Source organism: Trichosurus vulpecula, chromosome 2 (assembly GCF_011100635.1).
Source record: "Trichosurus vulpecula isolate mTriVul1 chromosome 2, mTriVul1.pri, whole genome shotgun sequence".
NCBI lineage: Eukaryota > Metazoa > Chordata > Mammalia > Diprotodontia > Phalangeridae > Trichosurus > Trichosurus vulpecula.
The window spans coordinates 255,548,235-255,573,058 of record NC_050574.1 but is presented as its reverse complement, the minus strand read 5'-3'; the positions used below and the strand labels follow the sequence as shown (position 1 = coordinate 255,573,058).

The 24,824-nt window shown below is 38.2% G+C and overlaps 1 pseudogene; it reads left to right on the top strand.

Annotated features, from left to right (window-relative positions):
• The first annotated feature begins 947 nt into the window (after positions 1–947).
• On the top strand, positions 948–24,624 carry LOC118836954 (annotated as a pseudogene).
• Positions 24,625–24,824: the final 200 nt, after the last annotated feature.

Here is a 24,824-nt window from a genome sequence, read left to right as displayed (position 1 = left end):
AAGATCTGAATTCAAATCCAGCTTCAGACACTTACTAGATGTGTGACCCTGAAAAGTACCTTAACTGCTATTTGCTTCATTTTCCTCAACTAAAAAATGATGATAATAATAGCAAATATCTTGCATGTTTGTTGGTGTGAAGCTCAAGTGAAATAAAATTTATAAAAATTTTCAAACTACTTATTATAGTAAGTGTCACTTAGTAGGCACATTTTTATAACTTTTTATTTCCTTTCTCCTTCCTTTCCTTGGGAGGAACACTGGGAGGATTCCGGCCCTGAAAGGTGACCACTGTTGACAAGAAAAGAATATCACCACTCCTTTGCACAACCAGAGTTTAATTCTCTCTTGATGAGGCCATCACCCTTTCCTCTGTCCCACAAGAAAGAACCTGAGCCTGAGACGCAGAGGAGCTACTCCCCCTCAAGGAGCCTGTTAAAGAACTCACTTTTATCAATATGTCACTGGTTCCAATTCATAATAGTTTCACCAAGCCATTAGGCACTATACTTTCTTTCTTAGAAAAGTCCTAATCTGAAAAAGGCAGAGTGAAGATGGCAGAGTAAGGCAGGGATTCACCTGAGCTCCCCCCCAAACACCTCCAAATACCTTTAAAAATGACTCTAAGCAAGTTCTAGAGCAGCAGAAGTCACAAAAAGACAGAGTGAAACAAATATCTAGCCTAACACAACTTGCAAGGTCAGCAGGAAAGGTCTGTTGCTCCAGGGTGAGAGAGGAGTGAAGTCCACCATAGACTGAGCCAGAGTAGACTGGACCCGAGCAAACTAAGAACAGGCCTCAGGGCAAGTGAATCACTGGCATCAGTGGTGGTTTCCAGATCTCCCTGCCCACAGACACCAAATACAACTTAAAAGTTTGGCAGGAAAGGTCTGTTGCACCTGGATGACAGTAGAGCAAAGTCTAGTGCAGGCTGTGGCAGCACAGCCATGGCCACAGCAAACCAGGAGCAAGCTTTGGGAGTAACTGAATCAGCAGCAGCAGTGGTTCTCAGCCCACAAACAGTAAAAGGGTCAACTAACTGGTCAGAAGGAGATTCTAGGAGACTTTTTGCTAGCACTGATGCAGGATTCTGTTGCTTTGCCCATACTCGGGTCTGGGTCACAGTCCTGTGTGGCAGTCCCTGCAAGAGGAGGAGCACTAGCAAAACAGAGCTTGTGGCCTCAGTAGGGGGTGGGTCCCACCTCACAGCTCCAGAGCAGAAAAGAGTGCTTGTGGTTGCTCACAGACCAGAAGCCAGGAGAGAAGCAAACAAACCTCTCCTTAGCTCATATCACCTTGGAAGAACCGAAAACCTATAGATCCATAGAAGTACCCCTGAAAACAGCTGTACAAAACCCATGAAGCTTAGGAGAGTGTGTCCTCGCAGAGCCGTACTTTATCAAAGAGTTAAAAGTCAGCTAATAGGCTGAGAAAATAAGAGAGAAAGGAGAAAGGAGAAAATGTTGCAAGCAGCCAAAAAGAAGCAGTTCAAGTATAGTAAAGCCACAGTCAGGATACCACAAGATTTAGCAGCTTCTACATTAAAGGATCAAAGGGCCGGGAATATGTTATTCTGGAGGGCAAAGGAGCTAGGATTATGATCAAGAATCACCTATCCAGCAAAACTGAGTATAATCCTTCAAGGGAAAAAATGGATATTCAATAAGATAAAATATGACTTTCAAATACAAGATTTAAGAGAGGCATAAAAAGGTAAACAGGAAGGGGAAATAAGAAGGAACTTAATAATTTTAAACTGTTTTTACTCCTATATGGGAATATGATATCTGTAACTCATAAGACCTTTCTCATGATTAGGGTACTTCGGAGGAGTATATATAGACAGAGGGCACAGGTATGAGTTGTATGTGAACAGATAATATGTAAAAAATAAAATTAAGGGGGAGAGAGAGGGATTTACTGGGAACAAGAGAAAGAGAGAGGCAGAATGGGGTAAATTATCTCATAAAAGAGGCAAGAAAAAGCTTTTACGGAAGAGTGGAAGAGGTGGAGGGGGAGTGAGTGAAGCTTACTCTCATCAGAATTGGCTCAAAGAGGGAACAACATAGCACTCAGTTGCATATAGAAATCTATCTTGCCCTCCAGGAAAGTAGGAGGGGAAAAGGGTAAGAGAAGGGGAAGGGGTGATAACAGGGAGGGCAGATTGGGGGAAGGGATAGTCAGAACCAAAACACTTTTGAAGAGGGACAAGGTGAAAGGAGGGAGAAAATAGAATAAATGGAGGAGGAATTGGATGGAGGAAAGTACAGTTAGCAATAGTAACTGTGAAAAATTTTTTGAAGCAAGTTTCTCTGATAAAGACCTCATTTCTCAAACATATAGAGAACTGATTCAAACTTATAAAAATAAGAGCCATTCCCCAATTGATAAATGATTAAAAAATATAATCAGTTTTCAGATGAAGTAATCAAAGATATCTATAGCCACATGAAAAAAAAAACTCTAACTTATTAATGACTGGAGAAATGCAAATTAAAATATTTCTGAGGTACTACCTCCTACCTATTATATCGGCCAATAGGACTGAAAAGGTAAATAAAAAGTCCTAACCTTAGCCAAATACGACATCATCTCATTCTTATTCCAGCTTTGACAAAGGCAATGAGAGAGTGAAATCAGGACAGAATTCATACTTGGTACAAGAAGCCAACTTATGTGACTGTACAGAGGTAACAGGTAGACTGTTAACGTCAGGGAATAGCTGAATACATGAACAGAAATTATGTGAAACAAAGGCTGGTCTGGTTGGTTGTTTTCCTTCTTGCTCAGAGAACTAAAATGATATCACTATGTCAATGTCAAGGTAAAATGCTGTCTGACTATGGCTGTTCAGATCAATATGCGCTCAGAAGGCTCTGCCCCTGGTTAGGCACAAATTGTCCATATAAACATTGCGAGTAGAGTTGTCTCTAAATGTTCACATCATGCATTTCTAACCAAACTCTAAGTACTCTGTAGAACTTGGTTCAGCCGCCTTCAGGGTGGTTGGCACAAATTGTTATCTTGTGCCCATTCCACAGGTGGGGAAGTCTTCATATGCTTGGGGAAGACACTTCCTAATTCACTGATGGGTTTGAGGCCCATTGGCTACCCTCAACCTGGTTTAGCTTATCTGCCCAAATGGTTTGCTGTGGTGTAGCCACTAAGCATATTACAGCTTCTTGGAGCCACAGGTGAGAGTTAGGTGGGTCAGGTGGACACCAAAAGTAGAAAGTAGTCCAGGAAAGGGTTCAGCAGCCCTCCTATCAGAGGTATTAGTCTTCTCTGAACAACTGTATACTCCTATGAAACAATACTAGAAAGGAAAACAGCAACTAGATTGTAGAGGGTTTTGAGTACCAAGTTTGAAAGTTTATATTTTATGTTACAGACAACAAAGAGCTAACGGAGATTTTAGAAAGGGGAGTGATATCCTTAGAAAGATGGATTTGGAAACTGTCTGGAGGGTGAGTTGGAAGAGGGAGTGATCAGAAGCAGAGATTTCAATTATGTGAGAAATAAAGAGGATCTAAACTAGGTGGCTAGCTGCATGAATGATGGGATGTTTCATCATATAGTTTAGGAATGATCTGTAAAGAGATTACAATTTAACCCACATAAACTGATAAGATTTTTAAGAGAAATTGTAATAGAATAGAAGTTTAGGTAATATCTATGCTAAAAGTCAGGAGACATATGATGATTCAGCAAAGGAAGCTGAGAAGAAGTAGTCAGATAGATAGGGAGATCCAGTGTCATGAAAGTTGAGGGAGAAGAGATTCCAAAAGGAGCAAGGTGATCAAATGTATAGAAAGCTATAGAAAATTTGGATTGAGAAGGAGGACTAACATTTAGTAGTTGAGATCCTTGATAACCTTGGCTAGAATAGCTTCAGTTGAGTGATGGAATCAGAAGCCAGACTGCAAGAGATTGAATAGAGGAAGCAGATGACAAAATAAGCACAAATGATTTTTTTTTCTAGGAGTTTGGCAATGAAAAGGGGTGATATAGGATTATAGTTTAAGGTGAGGGCAGGGTGAAGTGAAGGATTTTAAGGATTAGCGAGACTAGCAGGTTTATATAGCAGGCAAAGGTTCAGTAGATATGGAGACATTGGGTATGAAATAGAGGCACAGACAGAAATGATAATCAATAGAATAAGTTCCTCAAAATTTCTTGACTGCAAGAAGACAATCAAAATATCGCAGCTTCATTGAAATACCTCTTAAAACATACAAGTGTCTTTAATTTAATTTACTGATCAGCAAACTACGTTCTGGGTTTTAACTTGTTCTCTTAAGCGGACAAACTTATTAAGAATGAGTTCTCTGAGCAAATGATCAGTATTAGTTATCTCAAGAGAAAAATTTCTTGTTTTACATGATAAGAAATAGGGATTAGACTTGTGATTTACGAGGTCCTAGGAATTACAAGTGAGGAAATTCTCCCAATACAGATTAGTACATTCTCTGCCATTTATAGATTTAAGAGTTTCTTAGAATGCTGGAAGTAGATTTGACCAGAATCACATACCCAGAGGCAAAACCTAAACCCAGGTCATTAAGATTTTGTGGCCAACTCTCTATTCCCTATGCAATGCTAAATTTGAAATAATAATTTTGTTCTTCATTCATATCTGACTCTTTTGAGCCCATTCGGAGTTTTCTTGGCAAAGATATTGGAGTGATTTCCCATTTCCTTTTCCAGCTCATTTTAAACATAAGGAAATTGAGGCAAACAGTGTTAAGTGACTTGTCAAGGGTCATACAGCTATTAAGTGTTCAAGGCCAGTTTTAACTTAGGAAGATAAGCCTTCCTGGCTCCAGGCCCACTGTTCTATCCACTGCTCCACCTAACTGTCCTTAAAAAATAATAATACATTAATAATTTGATAATTATAATAAACTGGTAAAGTCATTCTGGCTTAGGAAATCAAACACTTATGAGTCTGGGTTCTGTATCAATTTTGCATAGCTCATCAAAGGGTGAACATTAAAATCAGGTTTCTAGAACCCGCAAGGTCAAGGATTATAGGACACTATCTTGAGTTTCAATGATTGTCTATGCTTCTTCTCTCCTTTTCTCTCCCCCTTCCTTTGTTTTTCCTCTTTCTTCCTTCCTTTTTCCTCCTTCCTCCCTCCTCTCTTCTTGTTCTTCTTGCTCTACTCCTACTACTCCTTTTCCAACCCCTGTCCACCTTTTCCTATATCTCCTCCATCTTCCTCCTCCTTCTTATTCTTATCCTTCTCATTCCCCTCTGTCTCTGTCTGTATCTCTGTCTCTCTAAGTCTTATCTTAACTCTGTCTCTGTTTCTGTGTGTTTGTGTTTCTTTCTTCCTCCATCAGCTTCTTCCCCCCTTGTTCTTATGTTTCCTCTCCCTCTTCATACTCAATTTTTAAGTATCGATCAGTCTATATTTTACCTAAACTGTGCCATTCTTCCTTAGTTATAGATGCCAGCCATTTGAAACAAGAATTTAGGACTAACTTTATCATCCTCACTTTCTTATATAATTTTCCTAATAAAGACCACATTAGCAATTGCTTGGCTTGAATTTAGCTACAAAATGAAGATTTACTGTAAACATGTAGGCTGAGGATAATCTATTCATCTTTCTCTTTTTTTCTTCTTCTACTTTGCCATAAATAAGATTTGCTTCATGCAAAATAGGAAAGTAATTTCATTTGAATTGAGTTAATAGAGTTATATCATCTAGAAAGTCACCTACAAACTTTTTTTGAATTTCACCATAGGTTTAAAAATGTGCCTCCTTATAAAGATTGAGTACTTATTGATGAGCAAATAGGTGCTTAGGCTTTGTTGTTGAAAAAGAATGTAAGCTCTGATAATTTTATTCTCAGTTTAACATCAATATTGTTCCTAACAGTTCTTACTAGTTCAGAAGTAATTCTGTTAAAAGTCCTGTTTCAGTTTCTTGTATATTTTTATTTTCATGTGTTATTTTTCTCGATTACATGTAAAAGCAATTTTAACATAAATTTTGAGTTCCAAATTCTTTTCCTCCTTCTCTCACCTCCACCCTCCTTGAAATGGCAAGCAATTTGCCTTTGATTATACTATCAGATAATGCAAAATATATTTCCATATAACCAAGCTGTGAAAGAAAACACAGACAAAAAATAAGCAAAAAAAGAGGAAAGTATGCTTCAATATGCATTCAGACAGTATCGGTTCTTTCTCTGGGGGTTGATAACATTTTTTATCACAAGTCCTTCGGAAGTGTCTTGGATTACTGTTTGCTGAAAATAGCTGTCATTCTCAGTTGATCATACTTCTAATACTGCTGTTACTTTGTACAGTGTTCTCCTATTTTTACTCGCTTCATTTTAAATTGTTTCATCTAAATCTTTCCAGGATTTTCTGAAAGTATCTTGATCATCATTTCTTATAGCACAACAGTATTCCATCACAAGCATATTTTACATCTTGTTCAGCCATTCCCCAATTGATGACAATCACCTAAATTTCCATCTTTTCCATCACAAAGAGTTCCTGCAAATATTTTTGTACATATAGGTCATTTTTCTTTCTTTGTCTTTGGGATAAAGATAAGGTAGTGATATTGCTGGGTCAAAGGGTATGCACAATTTCTTAATCCATTAAACAGTTCCACAATGGCTGGATCAGTTCATAACCCCACCAACAGTGCATTAACATCCCAATTTCACTCCATCCCCTCCAGCATTTGTCATTTGCCTTTCCTGTCATATCAGTCAATCTAGTGTGAGGTGGTACTTCAACATTTTTTAATTTGCATTTATCTAATCAGCAGTGATTTAGAGCACTTTTTCCTATAGCTATAGGTAGCTTTTGATTTCTTCTTCTGATAACTGCCTGTTTGTATCATTTGACAATTTCTCAATTGGGGAACAACGTATGTGCTTAGACCATCGAACTTATACAATTCTCTATATGTTTGAGAAATGAGGCCTTTGTCAGAGACACTTGCTGTAAATATTTTTCCTCTTTTCTGATTTCCTTCTAAACTTGGCTGCATTGATTTTGTTTCTGCAAAACTTTTTTAATTTAATGTAATCAAAATTATTCATTTTACATCATGTAATCCTCTCTATATCTCATTTGGTCATAAATTATTTTATCTATAGATCTGCTTATTCCAGTTTCTATCCAAAATATCCATGGAGAATTAATTTATATATCTTTTCATGATTAATGTAATGTTAAGAAAGGCTTAGCATATTTAAAGCAGATTTACAAAAGTCTTTGAATTTATTTAGGTGTCTTGAATCACAGCATGCTTTTCTATGAGAAAGTAAATCCCTTTCTTCATAAGTAAATTGAGTAGTATTCTATTAATGTATTATGGATAAATACATGTTGAGTATTTTGAAAAACAGGAATATAAAATATGAAATGATGATTCAAAATGAGCAGATATGCAAATGTATACATGCCCTGGCAAGAATTCTTTCACTTGTAATTTCAAAAGCATCCTATATTTCCTGTTAGAGATATTATGTATATAGCAAGGAGAAAACTTTGAAACTAAGATATACACAATTTCAGTGTTCACTGCTTAGTTAATACCCTGAGGATCTACTGGGACAATGGAGTATAAGGGATAAGAAGATCAAAAATCTTCTGGGAGGAATTATAAATCTTTGTGAAAATACATTTTTCAAACAAAAGTTTATACTTTTAACACAACTTCAACCTGAATGGGGAGAACATGGAAATGCTTACTTTTGCTCTAAACATTTTCTAATAACTGTTGAATTTTAAAATAACTGCCCATTTTATTTACATTGAAAATGACTTTTTTCTTATACTTCAAAGAAATAAATAGCAGCTTTATGCATGTATAGGTATATGTGTACATATATGTATATGTATATATACACACCTGTGTGTGTGTATATATATATATATATATATATATATATATATATATATATGTAATTGCTAATGCTAGCTCCCTAGAAGCACTGAAGTTAGAAAATTAATTTATAAATCTTAAAGCATGATATAAATATGAAATGTTTCTCTTTAGAATCTAGAATAAACTAGATCAGGCCTGCACAACATACAGACCATGGGCTGCTTAAGACCAACCAAAGGACTTTGGGCAGCCCATAGAAAATGTAGAGGATGTCAAAGAAAGTAAAGATGTAGCAAGTGCTTTTTCCTTGCCCCACTTAATCTGCCTTCCACTCAACCTGCCTTCCACTAGCCACTGTACCTGTCACGTAACTTCACGTGTGGGTTGCCCCTGTGTATTCTCTCCTGTTTGTCATATTACCCATCGTACCCATCAGCCTGTCTCTAATCTGAGAGGAGATACAGTCATATCTTTTCACTGTGTTTTCGATCATTACTGGCATTGAGCAGGGACAAAGTAAGTGCAGCCAAACCCCAACACAGCTGATGCTCACTATGTGATGAGTGGTAACAACTGGAGGGCTTCTTCCCATCTCCCGCTGCATGGCCACCCTCCAAGTTACATGAGTATCTGGCACTCTCTCCAAGGTCAGGCATTCAGTTCAGTATTTCTTTGTATGTGAGCAGTTGCTCACATTATAACTTTTGGGGTGACTTTGTAAAATGGGTAATTAAAATAAAATGGAAGATTGAACCAGAACATAGAGTGTCTAATCTGTAGTGGTCAAATAGATACTTGTTTACCTACATGAGAAACAAAATATCGTGGCTTGTTTGCTGAGAAGTAATAGCCATTCCAAAGGAACACAATATTCATCGTCATTTTGAATCAAAACATGGTGAATTAAGCAAACTGGACACCAACGGAAAAATTAAATAGTCCCAAATATTGGAAAAATCACAGTGGGAAACAATGGTTTTTCAAGAAATAAAATCAGAAAATGAGGCAGCTACTAAGGTTAGTTTTCAGATTTCTAGACAAATCAATTTCAAAAAAGATTCTGCAGTATGATAAACTGATTGCTGACAAGAATTGTAATACATCCCCTTAACTAAATGTAAACAGTAAGAAAACCTGGAAAATATATTAAAACCTGTACTGTTTAGAAAAGTAATTTTTCAACATTAGTGTGATTTCATGATAAATAAAAATTTTAAGTAATAAGTGTAATTAATTGATATTAATTGAAATTTCCTTTTTGTTAAATGTGATTTATTTGCAAAATACTTTAATCATTAATTATACCTTTCCTTGGAAAGTGGGGCACTAAAAACCTATCCACAGCCCAAACAATTTAGCCGATTTCAATTTTGGCCCTTACCTACTGCCAAGTTGTACAGTTCTGAACTAGATTGTCATCTCTCCATTGTGGGATGTGGGTTAGGTAGTAGGGTGAATTAATGAAAGAAGTATATGTGTATTGTTTGTGACTGTTTATGACCTTAGGGTGACAGACGGGTAGAGTGCCCATAGTTCTAAAAGCATGATATATTCAACTAAAAAGTTGAGGATTCAGAAGAGAGAGGGTTTCCCTATGCCAAAGAGTTAGCAGCTAACAATTGAGCAAGGCCAGAATGAATCACTTACAAGGGAGTATTGGTGCTGTAAGTAAGGTTAACTGTCAAGTAATACTAAGCACCAGATCAGGAGCCAGGGGAAAAATCTAGAGCAAAGTAATAACTAACTGATAATTTGTGTGTGCGTGTGTGTGTGTGTGTGTGTGTGTGTGTGTGTGTGCATGTGCGCACATGTGCCTGCATGTGCCCATGTCAGTTATTACCCCTATGTAGTTCCTGTCAACTTCTGCAGTGATGGTGGCAGAATGGCAAAAAGCGGGCTTTAGAGTGCTGCAAATCACAATATGTTTTTTACTGTCAACAAATTTTAATTTGAATGTAGGTACTCTAAATGTGAAATTGTTATGGAATGAAAAATAAGTGAACATGTTCTTAGAGAACAGACTAATATTAATCCTGACATTCTTGGTCTACATCAGGGATGGGAAACCTGCAACCTCAAGGCCACCTGTGGCCCTAAAGGTCCTCAAGTGCAGCCCTTTGACTGAATACAAACTTCACAGAACAAATCGCATTAATAAAAGGATTTATTCTATAAAACTTGGACTCAGTCAAAAGGCCACACCCAAGGACCTAGAGGACCACATGTGGCCTCAAGGACACAGGTTCCCCATCAAAATGAAAGAAAGTAATTCACTCTAAGTGACAAGGCATTTCAAGGATACTCTTTAGAGAACCAAAGAAAGTTTTGGCAGAATTGATTTTAACAAATGCCCAAAAGCTATATGAAATGCTATCCCATGGGGCATTTGTTTGTCTAGTATTTAAATTTATTTATTTAACATATTTGGTTTTCAGCATTGATTTTCACAACAGTTTGAATTACAAATTTTCTCCCCATTTCTACCCTCTCCCCTACTCCAAGATGGCTGTATATTCTGGTTGCCCTGTTCCCCAGTCAGCCCTCCCTTCTGTCACCCCACTCCCCTCCCATCTCCTTTTCCCTTCCTTTCTTGTAGGGCAAGATAAATTTCTACGCCCCATTGCCTGTGTATCTTATTTTCTAGTTGCATGTAAAAACTTTTTTTTTTGTTTTTGAACATCTGTTTTTAAAACTTTGAGTTCCAAATTCTCTCCCCTCTTCCCTTCCCACCCACCCTCCCTAAGAAGTTGAGCAATTCAACCTAGGCCACACATGTATCATTATGTATAACCCTTCCACAATACTCATGCTGTGAAAGGCTAACTACATTTTGCTCCCTCCCAACCCATTCCCCTTTATTGAATTTTCTCCCTTGACCCTGTCCCACTTTCAAAGTGTTTGTTTTGATTACCTCCACCCCCATCTGCCCTCCCCTCCATCATCCCCCCCCCGCTTTTATTTTTTTTATCTTCCTCCCTCTTCTTTCCTGTGGGGTAAGACACCCAACTGAGTATGTATGGTATTCCCTCCTCAGGCCAAATCCGATGAGAGCAAGGTTCACTCATTCCCCCCTCACCTGCCCTCTCCCCTCCTCCCACAGAACTGCTTCCTCTTGCCACCTTTATGCGAGATAATCCACCCCATTCTATCTCTCCCTATCTCCCTCTCTCAGTATGTTGCTCTCTCATCCCTTAATTTCATTTTATTTCTTTCAGATATCTTCCCTTCATCTTCAACTCACCCTGTGTCTGCTCTCTCTCTTTTACATATATATATATATATATATATATATATATATATATAAACACACACATATGTATACATACATACACATACATACATATATACATAGATATATGTATACATACACATTCACTTATATATATACATTAACATATATATATGCATATTCCCTTCAGCTACCCTAATACTGAGGTCTCATGAATCATACACATCATCTTTCCATGTAGGAATGTAAACAAAACAGTTCAACTTTAGTAAGTCCCTTGAAATTTCTTTTCCTTGTTCTTTTTCTTGATTACCTTTTCATGCTTCTCTTGATTCTTGTGTTTGAAAGTCAAATTTTCTATTCAGTTCTGGTCTTTTCACTGAAAAGCTTGAAAGTCCTCTATTTTATTGAAAATCCATATTTTGCCTTGGAACATGATACTCAGTTTTGCTGGGTAGGTGATTCTAGGTTTTAATCCTAGCTCCATTGACCTCCGGAATATCGCATTCTAAGCCCTTCGATCTCTTAATGTAGAAGCTGCCAGATCTTGGGTTATTCTGATTGGGTTTCCACAATACTCAAATTGTTTCTTTCTGGCTGCTTGCAGGATTTTCTCCTTGATCTGGGAGCTCTGGAATTTGGCGACAATATTCCTAGGAGATTTCTTTTTGGGATTTATTTGAGGAGGGGATCGATGGATTCTTTCAATTTCTATTTTGCCCTGTGGCTCTAGAATATCAGGGCAGTTCTCCTTGATAATTGCTTGAAAGATGATATCTAGGCTCTTTTTTTGATCATGGCTTTCAGGTAGTCCAATAAATTTTAAATTCTCTCTCCTGGATCTGTTTTCCAGGTCAGTGGTTTTTCCAAGGAGATATTTCACATTGTCTTCCATTTTTTCATTCCTTTGGTTCTGTTTTATAATAACCTGATTTCTCATAAAGTCACTAGCTTCCACTTGTTTCAATCTAATTTTTAAAGTAGTATTTTCTTCAGTGGTCTTTTGGACCTCCTTTTCCATTTGGGTAATTCTGCCTTTCAAGGCATTCTTCTCCTTATTGGCTTTTTGGAGCTCTTTTGCCATTTGAGTTAGTCTGTTTTTTAAGGTGTTGTTTTCTTCAGTGTATTTTTCCATATTTTTTTGGGTCTCCTTTAGCAAGTCATTGACTTGTTTTTCATGGTTTTCTCGCATCCTTCTCATTTCTCTTCCCAATTTTTCCTCTACTTCTCTAACTTGCTTTTCCAACTCCTTTTTGAGTTCTTCTATGGCCTGGGGCCAGTTCATGTTTTTCTTGGAGGCTTTTCTTGTAGGCTCTATGACTTTGTTGTCTTCTTTAGGCTGTATGTTTTGATCTTCTTTGTCACCAAAGAAACAATCCAAAGTCTGAGACTGAATCTGGGTGTGCTTTCGCTGCTTGGCCATATTCCCAACCAACTAACTTGACCCTTGAGTTCTTCAGTGGGGTATGACTGCTTTTAGACTAACGAGTTCTATGTGCCACGTTTGGGGGGGAGGTGCCAGCTCTGCCCCACCAGCACTGCTCCTTCCCCAACCCCCAACCCGAAATGGGCTTAGATCTTCAGCAGGCCGTGCACTCCTGTTCTGATCCGCCACTTAATTCCTCCTACCAGGTGGGCCTGGAGCCACAAGTAACAACAGCTGTAGCTGCCCCACCTCTGCTGCCCCCGGGGCTGGAAGCCGAACTGAAAACTCCTTCCACTCCCGCAGCTTTTCCCACTAACCTTCTCAGCAGTCTTTGGTGTTTGTGGGTCGAGGGGTCTGGTAACTGCTGCAGGTCACATATTCAGGGCACTAGGGGCCCCATCCGCCTGACTCCAAGTTTGGTTGTTCCACGCTGCTCAGGCTGGGCTCTGCTCCACTCCGTTCCCAGCTCCCAGCTCTGTGTGGAATAGACCTCACCCAGAGATCATCCAGGCTGTCCTGGGCTGGAGCCCTGCTTCTTTCTGCTGTTCTGTGGGTTCTGCCATTCTAGAATTGGTCCAGAGCCATTTTTTATAGGTTTTTGGAGGGACTCGGTACGGAGCTCACTCTAGTCCCTGCTTACCCGCTGCCATCTTGGCTCTGCCCCCCCTGTTCGTCTAGTATTGAAGTACTAATTATACATACTGGCAAAAAGTCCATCATTAAAATATTCTATCTTACAAATCAAAACAAGTTAATGAGAAAAGTGAGAGAGAATTTTTATTAAGAATGTGAAAAGGCCCCTCAAAACTAAATCAGTAAGCACTAATACTTGAAGTCCTAATTGAAAAAAGTGGGAATAAGTAAAAGATGGGAAGAATTATATGGAAAAATATGGTTCAGAAGAAACAAAAACAGTTCAGACTTATAGATTAAACATTAAAGAGGCATTAACATACACTTTACCAACTACAACCTAAGAGTGATAGGGATTTTTCATCTGACTTGCAGCTGAAACGTTCCATATGTGTTATCTATTTTGTTGGAATGTGAGCTCTTTGAGGGGCGGAGCCAAGATGGCAGCTGGAAAGTAGCCACTTGCATAAGCTCTCCCCAAATCCTTCCAAACACCTGTAAAAAATGGCTCTGAACAAATTCTAGAGCTGTGGAACCTACGAAATAGCAGAGGGAAGCAGGTCTCCAGCCCAGGATAGCCTGGATGGTTGCTGGGAAGGGTCTATTGCATGGTGCTGGGAGGAGAGCACAGCTCAGCATGGGCCACACTGAGACAGACCACACCAGGACAGACCACACTGGGAGTCTACCTGAATCAGGTCTTAGGGCCAAGAATCATTGAGCTGTGGTGGTAACTAGACTTCTCAACCAACAAATGCCAAAGACCAATGAGCAGGTTAGTGGAAAAACTGCTAGATTGGGTTACAGAGTCATCAGGCCCCAGCCCTGGGGGTGGCAGAGGTGGTGCAGTGGTGGTGACAGCAGCAGTAGCAAGCTCCTGCGGCTGCTTCCAGAGCTCCAGTGTCAGCTGCTTCCTGAGTCCCTGGCTCACATAGTGGGAGGAATCAAGATGCAGACCAGAGCAGGAGTGCAGGGCTTACTTTGCCCTGCTTGTATCTAGGTCACAATCCTGGTTGGTAGTTCTTGTGGCAGGAGGATGGCTGCTGTGGCAGAACCTGCAGTGACAGTGGAGTAGAAGTAGTGCTGAAAACAGCAGCACAGCCCCTAAAGCTTGAGACAAACACTCTCTACTCTACAAGCAATCATACCCTGACAAAAAGCTCAAAGGTCTAGTAGTTGGCTGGGGACGTGGCCAGGCAGTGCAAAAGGACTCAGACTCAGACTCCAGAATCTTTTTTTTCATGACAAAGACCAAAACATACAGCTAGAAGAAGTCAACAAAGTCAAAGTGCATACATCAAAAGCCTCCAAGACATATATGAATTGGTTTCAGGCCATGGAAGAACTCAAAAAGGATTTTGCAAACCAAGGAAGAGAAGCAGTGGAAAAACTGGGAACAGAAATGAGAGAGATGCAAGAAAACCATGAAAAACAAGTCAATGACTTCCTAAAGGAGACCCAAAAAAATACTGAAGAAAATAAAACCAAAAAATAAGCCAAATGGCAAAAGAGCTCCAAAAAGCCAATGAGAAGAATGCCTTGCAGGGCAGAATTAGCAAAATGGAAAACAAGGTCCAAAATACCACTGAAGAAAATACCACCTTAAAAATTAGATTGGAGCAAGTGGGAGCTAGTGACTTTATGAGAAATCAAGAAATTATAAAACAGAACCAAAGAAATGAAACAGTGGAAGAAAATGTGAAAGATCTCATTGGAAAAACCACTGACCTGGAGAATAGATCCAGGAGAGATAGTTTAAAAATTATTGGACTACCTGAAAGCCATGATCAAAAAAAGAGCCTACACATCATCTTTCAAGAAATTATCAAGGAAAACTTCCTGGATATTCTAGAACCATATGGTAAAACAGAAATGGAAAGAATTCACCAAATGCCTCTTGAAAAAGATCCCAAAAAGAAAACTCCTAGGAATATTGTGGCCAAATTCCAGAGCTCCCAGATCAAGGAGAAAATATAGCCAGCAGGTAGAAAGAAACATTTTGAGTACTGTGGAAACACAATCAGGATAATACCAGATCTAGCAGCTTCTACATTAAGGGATCAAAGGGCTTGGAATATGACATTCTGGGGGTCAAAGAAGCTTGAATTGAAACCAAGAATCACCTACCCAGCAAAACTGAGTATCATGCTCCAAGGCAAAATATGGATTTTCAATAAAATAGAGGACTTTCAAGCTTTCTCAGGGAAAAGATCAGAGCTGAATAGATAATTTGACTTTCAAACACAAGAATCAAGAGAAACATGAAAGGTAAATAAGAAAGAGAAATCTTAAGGGACTAACTAAAGTTGTTTACATTCCTACATGGAAAGATAATGTGTGTAATTCATGAGACTTTCTCAGTATTAGGGTGAAGGGAATATACATATATATAGACAGAGGGCACCAGGTGAGTTGAATATGAAGGGATGATATCTAAAAAAAGAATAAAATGAACTTAAGGCATGAGAGAGGAATATATTGAGAGAGGGAGAAAAAGAGAGACAGAAAGGGGTAAATTATCTCACAAAAAAGTGGCAAGAAAAAGCAGTTCTATTGGAAGGGAAGAGGGGGCAGGTGAAACGGAATGAGTGAATCTCGCTCTCATCGGATTTGACTTGAGGAGGGAATAACATACACACTCAATTGGGTATCTTACCCCACAGAAAAGAAGGAGGAAGGAGATAAAAAAAGATGGGGATGATAGAAGGGAGGGCAGATAGGGGGAGGTGGTAATCAAAAGCAAACACTTTTGAAAAGGGAAAAGGTCAAGGGAGAAAATTGAATAAAGGGGGACAGGATAGGATGAAGGAAAATAGAGTTAGTCTTTCACAACATGAGTATTGTGGAAGTGTTTTACATAATGATACATGTGCAGCCTATGTTGAATTGCTTGCTTTCTTAGGGAGGGTGGGTGGGAAGGGAAGAGGGGAGAGAATTTGGAACTCAAAGTTTTAAAATCAGATGCTCAAAAGAAAAAGTTGTTTTTGCATGCAACTGAGAAATCAGATATATAGGGAATGGGGCATAGAAATCTATCCTAGCCTACAAGAGAGTAAGGGGAAAGGGGATGGGGAGGAGTGGGGTGACAGAAGGGAGGGCTGACTGGGGAATGGGGCAATCAGAATATATGCCATATTGGAGTGGGAGGAGGGTAGAAATGGGAAGAAAACTTGTAACTCAAAATCTTGTGGAAATCAATGTTGAAAACTAAAATATTAAATAAATAATAAAATGATAAAAAAATGACAGTTCTTTGACAGTTTGGACTGCCATATTTGTATCCCCAGCATTTAGCACGATACTTTGCTCATATGAACTTGATAAATGTTTTTTTTTCATTCATTTATTTTTCATATATTTTATATCATGAATACTGTTTTAAAAAGAAAAACAATGTTCTTGTCCTGGACCCTCTTTTCTTTTCCCTCTATATGCTACCTCACTTGGTGACCACATTAGCTCCAAAGGATTTAATTACCATCTCTATGCTGATGATTCTTAAATCTACCTATCTTGCCCCAACCTTTCTGCTGACCTCCAGTCTTGTATCCCCCAACTACTTTCAGACATCAAACTAAATGTCCAGTATACATCTTAAACTCTATATGTCCAACATTGAACTCATTATCTTTCTCTGTTAAACTTTTTCCCCCTAGTCTGCCTTCCCTATGACAGAAATCACCACCATGCTCTCAGTACCTTAAGCTCACGCTTTGAAAAAATCTTTAACTCTTTGCTTTCTCTCATTGTACCCTACATCCAATCCTTTGCCAAGGCTTGCTAATTTCACCTTTGCAACTTCTCTCAGTTTTGCTCCCTCCGTTTTCCTCTGACACTGCCACCATTCTATTACAGGACCTATATCACCAATGCAATACCTACAGCAGCTGCTATGAATATGCAAGCGTATTTCCATGTTTGAATTGCAAAATATAATAGACTGTCTTCCTCGAAAGTGAAACCAAGATATTTATTTAGATGCCAGAAAGCCAAATCCACCATTGTAACAAGAAAGTCTGTACACATTACCAATGCAGGGAGCCCTGCCATCACCAAGTCTTCCCTCTGTCAGGACTCCCCACGAACAAGTTCTCTTAGGCAAATGCTTCCCTCTCTCACTCATGCTAGCTGCTCTGCCTCTCTCTGCCTCTTCACTCTCCCAGCTCTGCCTCACTGTCTCACTTCTTGCTCCATCCACCCCTGCTCCACCCATTCAGCAAGCTCTTCCCAGCAGGCTCCATGTGACTCAGGCTCATGGGACTCAGGCTTCCAAGTGACTCAGGCTCCATGTGACCAAGGGTCAAAGCAAGTCACATACGCCTATTAACGAATGGGAAAGATCTTCCTATTGCATTAGCAGCATAGGCCCTCATCAGCTTATGCCTGGATAATTGCAATCACTTCCCAGTGAGTCTGACTGCCACAAGTTTCTCTCCACTCCAGTCCATTTTTCACTTAGCCACAAACATGATTTTCATAAAAGACAGATTTATCATAATCAAAAACAAAGTCCTCTGCTTGGTGTATAAAGTCCTTCATAACCTAAACTATCCTACCATTCCAGTCTTCAACTTACTCCCAAATGTGTCCTACTCAATCAAGTGACACAGGGCTCCTTGCTGTTCCAAGAAGAAGATATTCTGTCTCTCTACTCTCTGGTCTGGAACGATCCCCCTCCTCTTTGTGTACTGACTTCCCTGACTTCATTTACTTCCTCCAAACTACAATTTCATCTTCTACAGAAGCCTTTCCAAATCCTTGTTTACTTTAGCGCTCTCTTTATGTTAATTATTTCCTACTTATCCTGTATACAGTTTGCATATATTTGCTTGTTAGTTGTCGACCCCATTAGCCTGTGAACTTATTGAGGAAAGGGGCTGTCTTTTTCCTCTTTTTGGATCTGCAATACACAGCACAGTGCCTGGTATATACTGGCATTTGATAAATATTGATTGATTGATTGAATTGGTAGGTACTGGACATAGTAGGCAACAGATAACATCATAGAGAATAAAACTGAATAAATGTTAATGGACAAAATTAGACTATTTTTTGTTGATGTGAGCTATCCCTGAATCAGTTATCTGAATTGTGGTTGCCAGATCTAAGACCAGAATTTGTGAGAAAAATATAATGATGAAAAACTGATATGTTATAAGTTAAGCTTATTTAATCTTGAATTATTTAAATGAGCTATTGAAAATTTAAAAATTCAGAAGTTAACAAGATAAGTAATAAACCATTTAATTAATATAAATAATGAAATATGATTATATCAACATATGTAGAAAAAAATAATAAATTATCACACTAATATTTTAAAAATACTAAGCATTTTTCCTTAACATATGAACCCCTCAGCATATGACCTCAACATAATCCATTTATTTGGATACAAGAAGAATTATTATATGTAATTAGGAAATCTTAAAAATGTTCCCACCAAGAACAGAGATAAACAAGAGTGCCCACAGTTTTCATTGATTCCATTGGGTTTTCTAAATTAGTCATCAGATTGTTCATAGACATATTTAGGTCCTTTAAAAACATATTCATATTGTACATATTGTGTCATAAATATATATGAGAGAAATTAAAGAAATTAGTATCCCCATCACACCTACAAAAAGGGTGATATATCTTTATAAACAATGCCAAAATTTAGAAACCTTGAGAAGATCAACAACAATATTTGAGATAATATCTAACTTCATCCAAATATATTAAAACATAAACTGACAAAATTCATGAACATTTCTACAGATTAACATTAAAATTTTAAAGGGAAAAAAATGACCTTAAGAGCAATACTATTCTGAATAACAACAAAATTTATGGTCTCAGAACTAATATATCTTCATCTATTTTCTCTCTTCTTACCCTTTTACCACTTATATTTCCCCTTTCTTTTCCCCTTTCCTTCTTAGGCTTTCTCTTTTCCTTCCTTTAACTCCATTACTCTCTTCTTCCTTCTCACTTTCACTTTTCCTTTTCCTCCTTCCTCCTTGCCTCTATTTCTACACTACTTCCTTTTCCCTGCCCCCTGTATTGTTAATGTATTTTTGCTTAATGGGAAGAGCTTTCCCATCCATTAATAGGTCCATGTGACCTGCATAAGTCACATGGAAGCCTGAGTCACATATGATGGGGGGAGCTTGCTGAACAGGTGGAACAGGAAGAGGTGGAGCAGGAAGGGGAGAGCAGGAAGGGTGGAGCAGAGAGGAAGGAAGTTGGTCAGAGCAGTTAGAGGAGAAAGAGAGAGAGAGAAAGAGGGAGGAAGCAAGCAGCTAGCTGTGAGTGTTTATTTGTGGGAAGGTCCTTGCTGGGAGAAGGTTTGGGAATGGCAGTGTCCCCTGAATTGTTATTGTGTATTGACTTCTTTGTTGCTATGATGCATTTGGCTTTCATGTGTTGGGATTCAGCTTTCTGGTGTTTGAATAAATGTTTTGGTTCTGTCTTCCATAGAAAGAGTCTGTTATATTTTGCAATTCAGAACTACACCAGCATATTCATAGCCACCATCAGTGCTATGAATATTGCATTAGCACTACATCCTCCTTTACACTTCTTCCTCCTTTCCTCATCCTCTCCTTTATTTATTCTCTTCCTCCTACTTACTTTACCTCATGATAAAACTTTCACATTTTCTTCTCATTTTCCTCAAAGTAATGTTTTAAATCAATTACTTTAGAATAATAAATATTTTATCTGGTATATTTGATACATATAGCCTTTTCCAAGAAAGTAAACAAGACCCTTATTTCAGTGCTACAAATAAATAAGTAAATTATTCCAAATTTTGTTACACTCTACCAAATTCACAATTTTTCATCTAAATATAGGAAATCATAAACATGATTCTTTGTTATCCCATAATACCCTAGTCTCTACCGGTACATTAAGAACAGAATACTACCAATAAAACATTTTCATTTTTCTTTATTTTTTTTCCTCCTGATTCCTCTTCTTTACTATAGTGCATGTCTTAACTAAATAGGAACAATGCTAACTTAAAGAACCAAGTTAATCAAGGTGGACTTTTTCCCCACTTTCTATTGATAAAATCTCAGGGAAATTTGACTTTATACTCACCAAATATTTCATTCCACAGTTGTTTTGTGAAAATATCATCAATGCAAGCAATATGACAGCTGCCTTCTTAATTGGAAGAGATACACTATGGAAGTGTCAGACAGAATTTGCTGCCACAGCATTACCTCAGAAATTCTCTCAGTTGTTTATATCCTTAATCTTTTTTTGTCCATCAAAAGTAGCTAGATACTAAATTTTATTTCCTTGTCCCTCCTTTTCCACCATATGTTTTAGTAGTGTTGGGACAAGAAAATGATGAATAGAATTGGGGGTAATATTTTTCAGGTAAATAATTCAAATATATCTCTAATTTAGATCATCAGAATCAGTCAGCATATATAAAAGGTAAATTTTATACAAAGTTCTAAAAATATAAAAGAAATATTCTCTGAGGAAGTGATAATTAAAACTAAATGTGCTTAAGCCAAGAAAGAGATATTTAAAAGCTTACAACATGAGGTGTCTCACAAGCAACTTAAATCAAATTTTGTACCTTTCAAAGGATATTAGTCAAGTAAAATGAATAAGCATTCACTAAATACACGGCATGTGTCAAGCACTGTGATGAGTGTTGGGGATACAATGACAGATAAGAGATGAGTAAAACAGCCATTTTTCATTCCATAAAATAAAAATATGACTAGGCATGAAGCAAAGATGGTAGAAAAAGTCAGGGACTCACCCGATCTCTTCCAAATTTCCCTCCAAACAACTTAAATAACATCTCAAAACAAATTTAGTAGTAATAGAACCCACAAAAGAACAGGGTAAAATAATTACCATCCCATAATAACTTAGAAGGCCAGGAGAAAAGGTCTGCTGTACCTTAGTTAGAGTGGAGCACAGTCTAGCACAAGCAACTCTGTAGCAAAATAGCAGTAAGCCTCACCTTGAAAAGCCAGCAGAAAAGCAGCTACTTCTGGAACCCTCAGCTCATAGGCAGTAAGGAGCTCAGACAGAAGGAGATTACAGGTGTCCCTTTGCTAGCACTGGATGCAGGACTCCATTGCCTTGTCTATATGCAGATCTCTATTGAAGTCCTGGATCAAAGTTTCAGGGTGAGGAGGAGCACTACCACACCAGAGCATGTGGACACAGGGGAGGGGTGACCCTCCTCACAGTTCCATGGTGGAAAAGAGTACTTGTGGTAACTGTTGCAACAATTCAACTAGCAGCTGTTGTGGGGGTGAAAGACCAACACAAGCTCAACAACAAGAATGCTGCAAGCACAGGTTCTTTTGATCTGCTTTACTAAGGAAAGTAGAGTTAAGGGGTTAACAGTCTCATTTCAATCCAACAGATAAATATCATTCACTTAGTTTAGGGGAAAAAGCCAGCACCCTGAACTTCAGAGCAAATACAAACAAATTACAAACACACATTATAAACAGACCAAATATAATTGATAGTTACCAAGAAGGCATCAATATCTGGGTTCACAAGCTGGAGGGCTCTTAACTATAGCTTCCTAGATTTTCCACATCAACACTCCTCCAAGAGTAAGGGCTCCCACAAATAGCTCTGTTCTCTCTTTTTATACACTCTTTAACCATCATCAAATGTCATCTGAGGGACCAGAACTTAGGCTCCTACTATTGGCTCTGGTCTTAGCAACTCCCCTTGGGACCCTGAGGGCTTCATGCCCACAAAAGCTTAGCACCTAGTAGATAAGGGTGTGGGCCTGAGGCTTTGCACCTAGTAAGGCTCAATCAAAGACACTTAATTAATTTATCATTCTACAACAGTAAAAAAGTCCCAACTTAATTGATATTACAGTAAATCACAGACTAGAACACAGGCTAGGAGAGTAATAAACATACCTCTCCTTAGGTCATACCACCTTGGAAGAACTGAAAACTTACAGAACCCCAGAACTAGCTCTGAAAACAGCTGAACAAATAAAACCCTGAATCTTGAGATGGCACCCCCTTCTATGCCAGGAGCAAAGCCCAAATTTAACATAAAGTTAAAAGTCAAGAAATTGGACTGGGAAAATGAGCAAACAACAAATAAAGGATGTGACCACAGAAAGTTACTATAGTGATAGAGAAGATCAAACACAAACTTAGAAGAAAACAATAATACTAAAAGAGCTACATGTAAAGCCTCAAAAATGTGAGTTGGTCTCAGTCATATATATGCATATATATTTATATATATATATAACATATATATATATATTATATATATATGTTATATATATAACATATATATAATATATATGTTATATAATATACATAAATATTATGTATATTATATATATATTTATGTATATTATATATATATTCCTGAAATAAAGATCAAATGCAAACTTAGAAGAAAATGATAATATTAAAACAGCTATATGTAAAGCCTCAAAAAATGTGAATTTGTCTCAGATATATATGTATATATATACATATATGTATATATACATATATGTGTGTATATATATATATATATGTTCCTGAAATATCTTGAAAAGGATTTTAAAACTCAAATAAGAGAGGTAGAGGAAAAATTGGGGAAAGAAATAAGAGAGATACAAGAAAATAATGGGAAAAAAAGAGTCACCAAGTTGGTAAAGGAGCCACCAAAAAAAATTGAAGAAAATAGTACCTTATTAAAGAGAATACATAAAATGGTAAAAGAGGCACAAAAAGAAACTGAAGGAACTCTTAAAAGGCAGAATTGACTAAATGAAATTCCTGAAGAGAAGAACTCTTTAAAAACCAGAATAGGGAGAACCAAGGTAGTGGGAAGCAGAGAAGACAGACAGGCAGAGAGGCAGTAGAACCACCACAACAAACAAAAAGAAGGAATCTGGTGTTGGGATGGAATGAAGGGATGATTCTGTCCAGCTGGAGCTGGGAGACCTAATGCTGATAGCCTAACATTCCCTCTCTATCCCTTGGTCAACACTCAGTTTTTTTTCTTTTGGCTGCCTGATCACAGGCTTCTATGTATGTACTGCAGAAGACAATGAGGAAAACTGTGCTCTAGACACCAATCTTCTCCAGTATGTTTGAATCTAGTTGTAGTGGACAGATGCAGGCAGACATTGGAAAGCAGAGTGGTGGAGAGCTCATTTTCCAAGATGGGAACCTTATCTCTGGATTTCTGGATTTTGAAACTGGTCCCCACCATGGATTATTATCCTGATAAGTCTTACATCTTCATCTTCTTCCTGAGCTCCTGGATATTCATGCCTCCACATGACCTTCTGGTCAAAGTGGACCAGATCTAAACCAAGCAGAAGCAGCAGTTGCAGGCTAAGACAGAAAAAGCCAAGCTAAAGTCTTTCACTGCCAAGATTATCCAGCTCCTGAAGGAATGGACTAAAGCATTCCCTTATTATTTCCAGGATGTAAAGATCATGAAAAACTAAAAGAGATCATTCATAGAATCACACAAGAAAGGAATAGTGAAGGCATCCATCACCCAGATGACTCAGAACCTCATCCAGAACCTCATCCTGTTCCTTACCACCAGGAACCAGTTCCAGGAGATAATGGAGAATTTCTTCCAGCCTGTCATAGACAAAGGGACTATTCTGAGGTCAAAGCCTCAGGTGGCCCAGAAGGATATCTTAAGCGTATGTTGTGCCCCACTCATTCTGGCCCAGCAGCTCACCCACATAGAGCTAGAAAGGGTCAGCAAGATTTACCCTTTGGATCTGATGCAGATAGTCAGCCACATGAACTTTCTGGATGATCATAAGTGTCATGGGGATGGCAACAAGACCTGTACCTTAGAGGCCTATGATAATTGGTTGAACTACATGAGCATGCTGGTGGCCACAGAGATTTCCTGGATGGTAAAGAAGAAGCAAAGGACAAGATTGGTTGAATTCTTCATTGATGTGGCAAGGGAATGTTTCAACATTGAGAATTTTAACTCCATGATTGCCATTATCTCTGGTATAAATCCAAGTCCAGTAGCACGACTAAACAAAACATGGTGGTCCAAAGTCAAGACTGCTAAATTGATGTTCTAGAGCACTACAGGAACCCGTTCACAAACTTCTGTAACTATTGAACTGCCGTGCAAGGGACTTCCCAGGGGTCTCAGACTACCAGAAGTAGCAGGGATAGTCATCTCAGTTTTCAACCTCTTCATCAAGGACATCTACTTCCTGCACTAAATACACACTAACCACTGGCCAAATGGCCAAAATCAAGAAATTTTGGGAGATTTCCAGACCAATTAATGACTTTATGACATGGAAACAGGTAAAGTAACCTTTTGAGAACAATAAGAAGATCCAGAGTTCCTTACTCACAGCACCTATTTACAGTGAAGAAGTTCTCTTTGTAGTATCCTTTGAAAGTGAAGGTCCAGAAAATCACATGGAAAAACACAGCAGGAAGACACACAGTACAACTCTCCTTAACAGAATCTGAAATTTCAAGGTTCAACATATAGAAGTGGAGAAAAAAATACATGAATGGATCAAGTTTTTATCACGAATTATAAGGGTTCAGATGAGAAGGCCTCACTGGTTGGGGTAGGTTTTGTATATTCCTTTTGTAAAAAAAAAAATAAGGTAAATATTTCATGCATCAACCTTAAGGCACCTAAAAAGATGAAGTTTTTCTTGTTT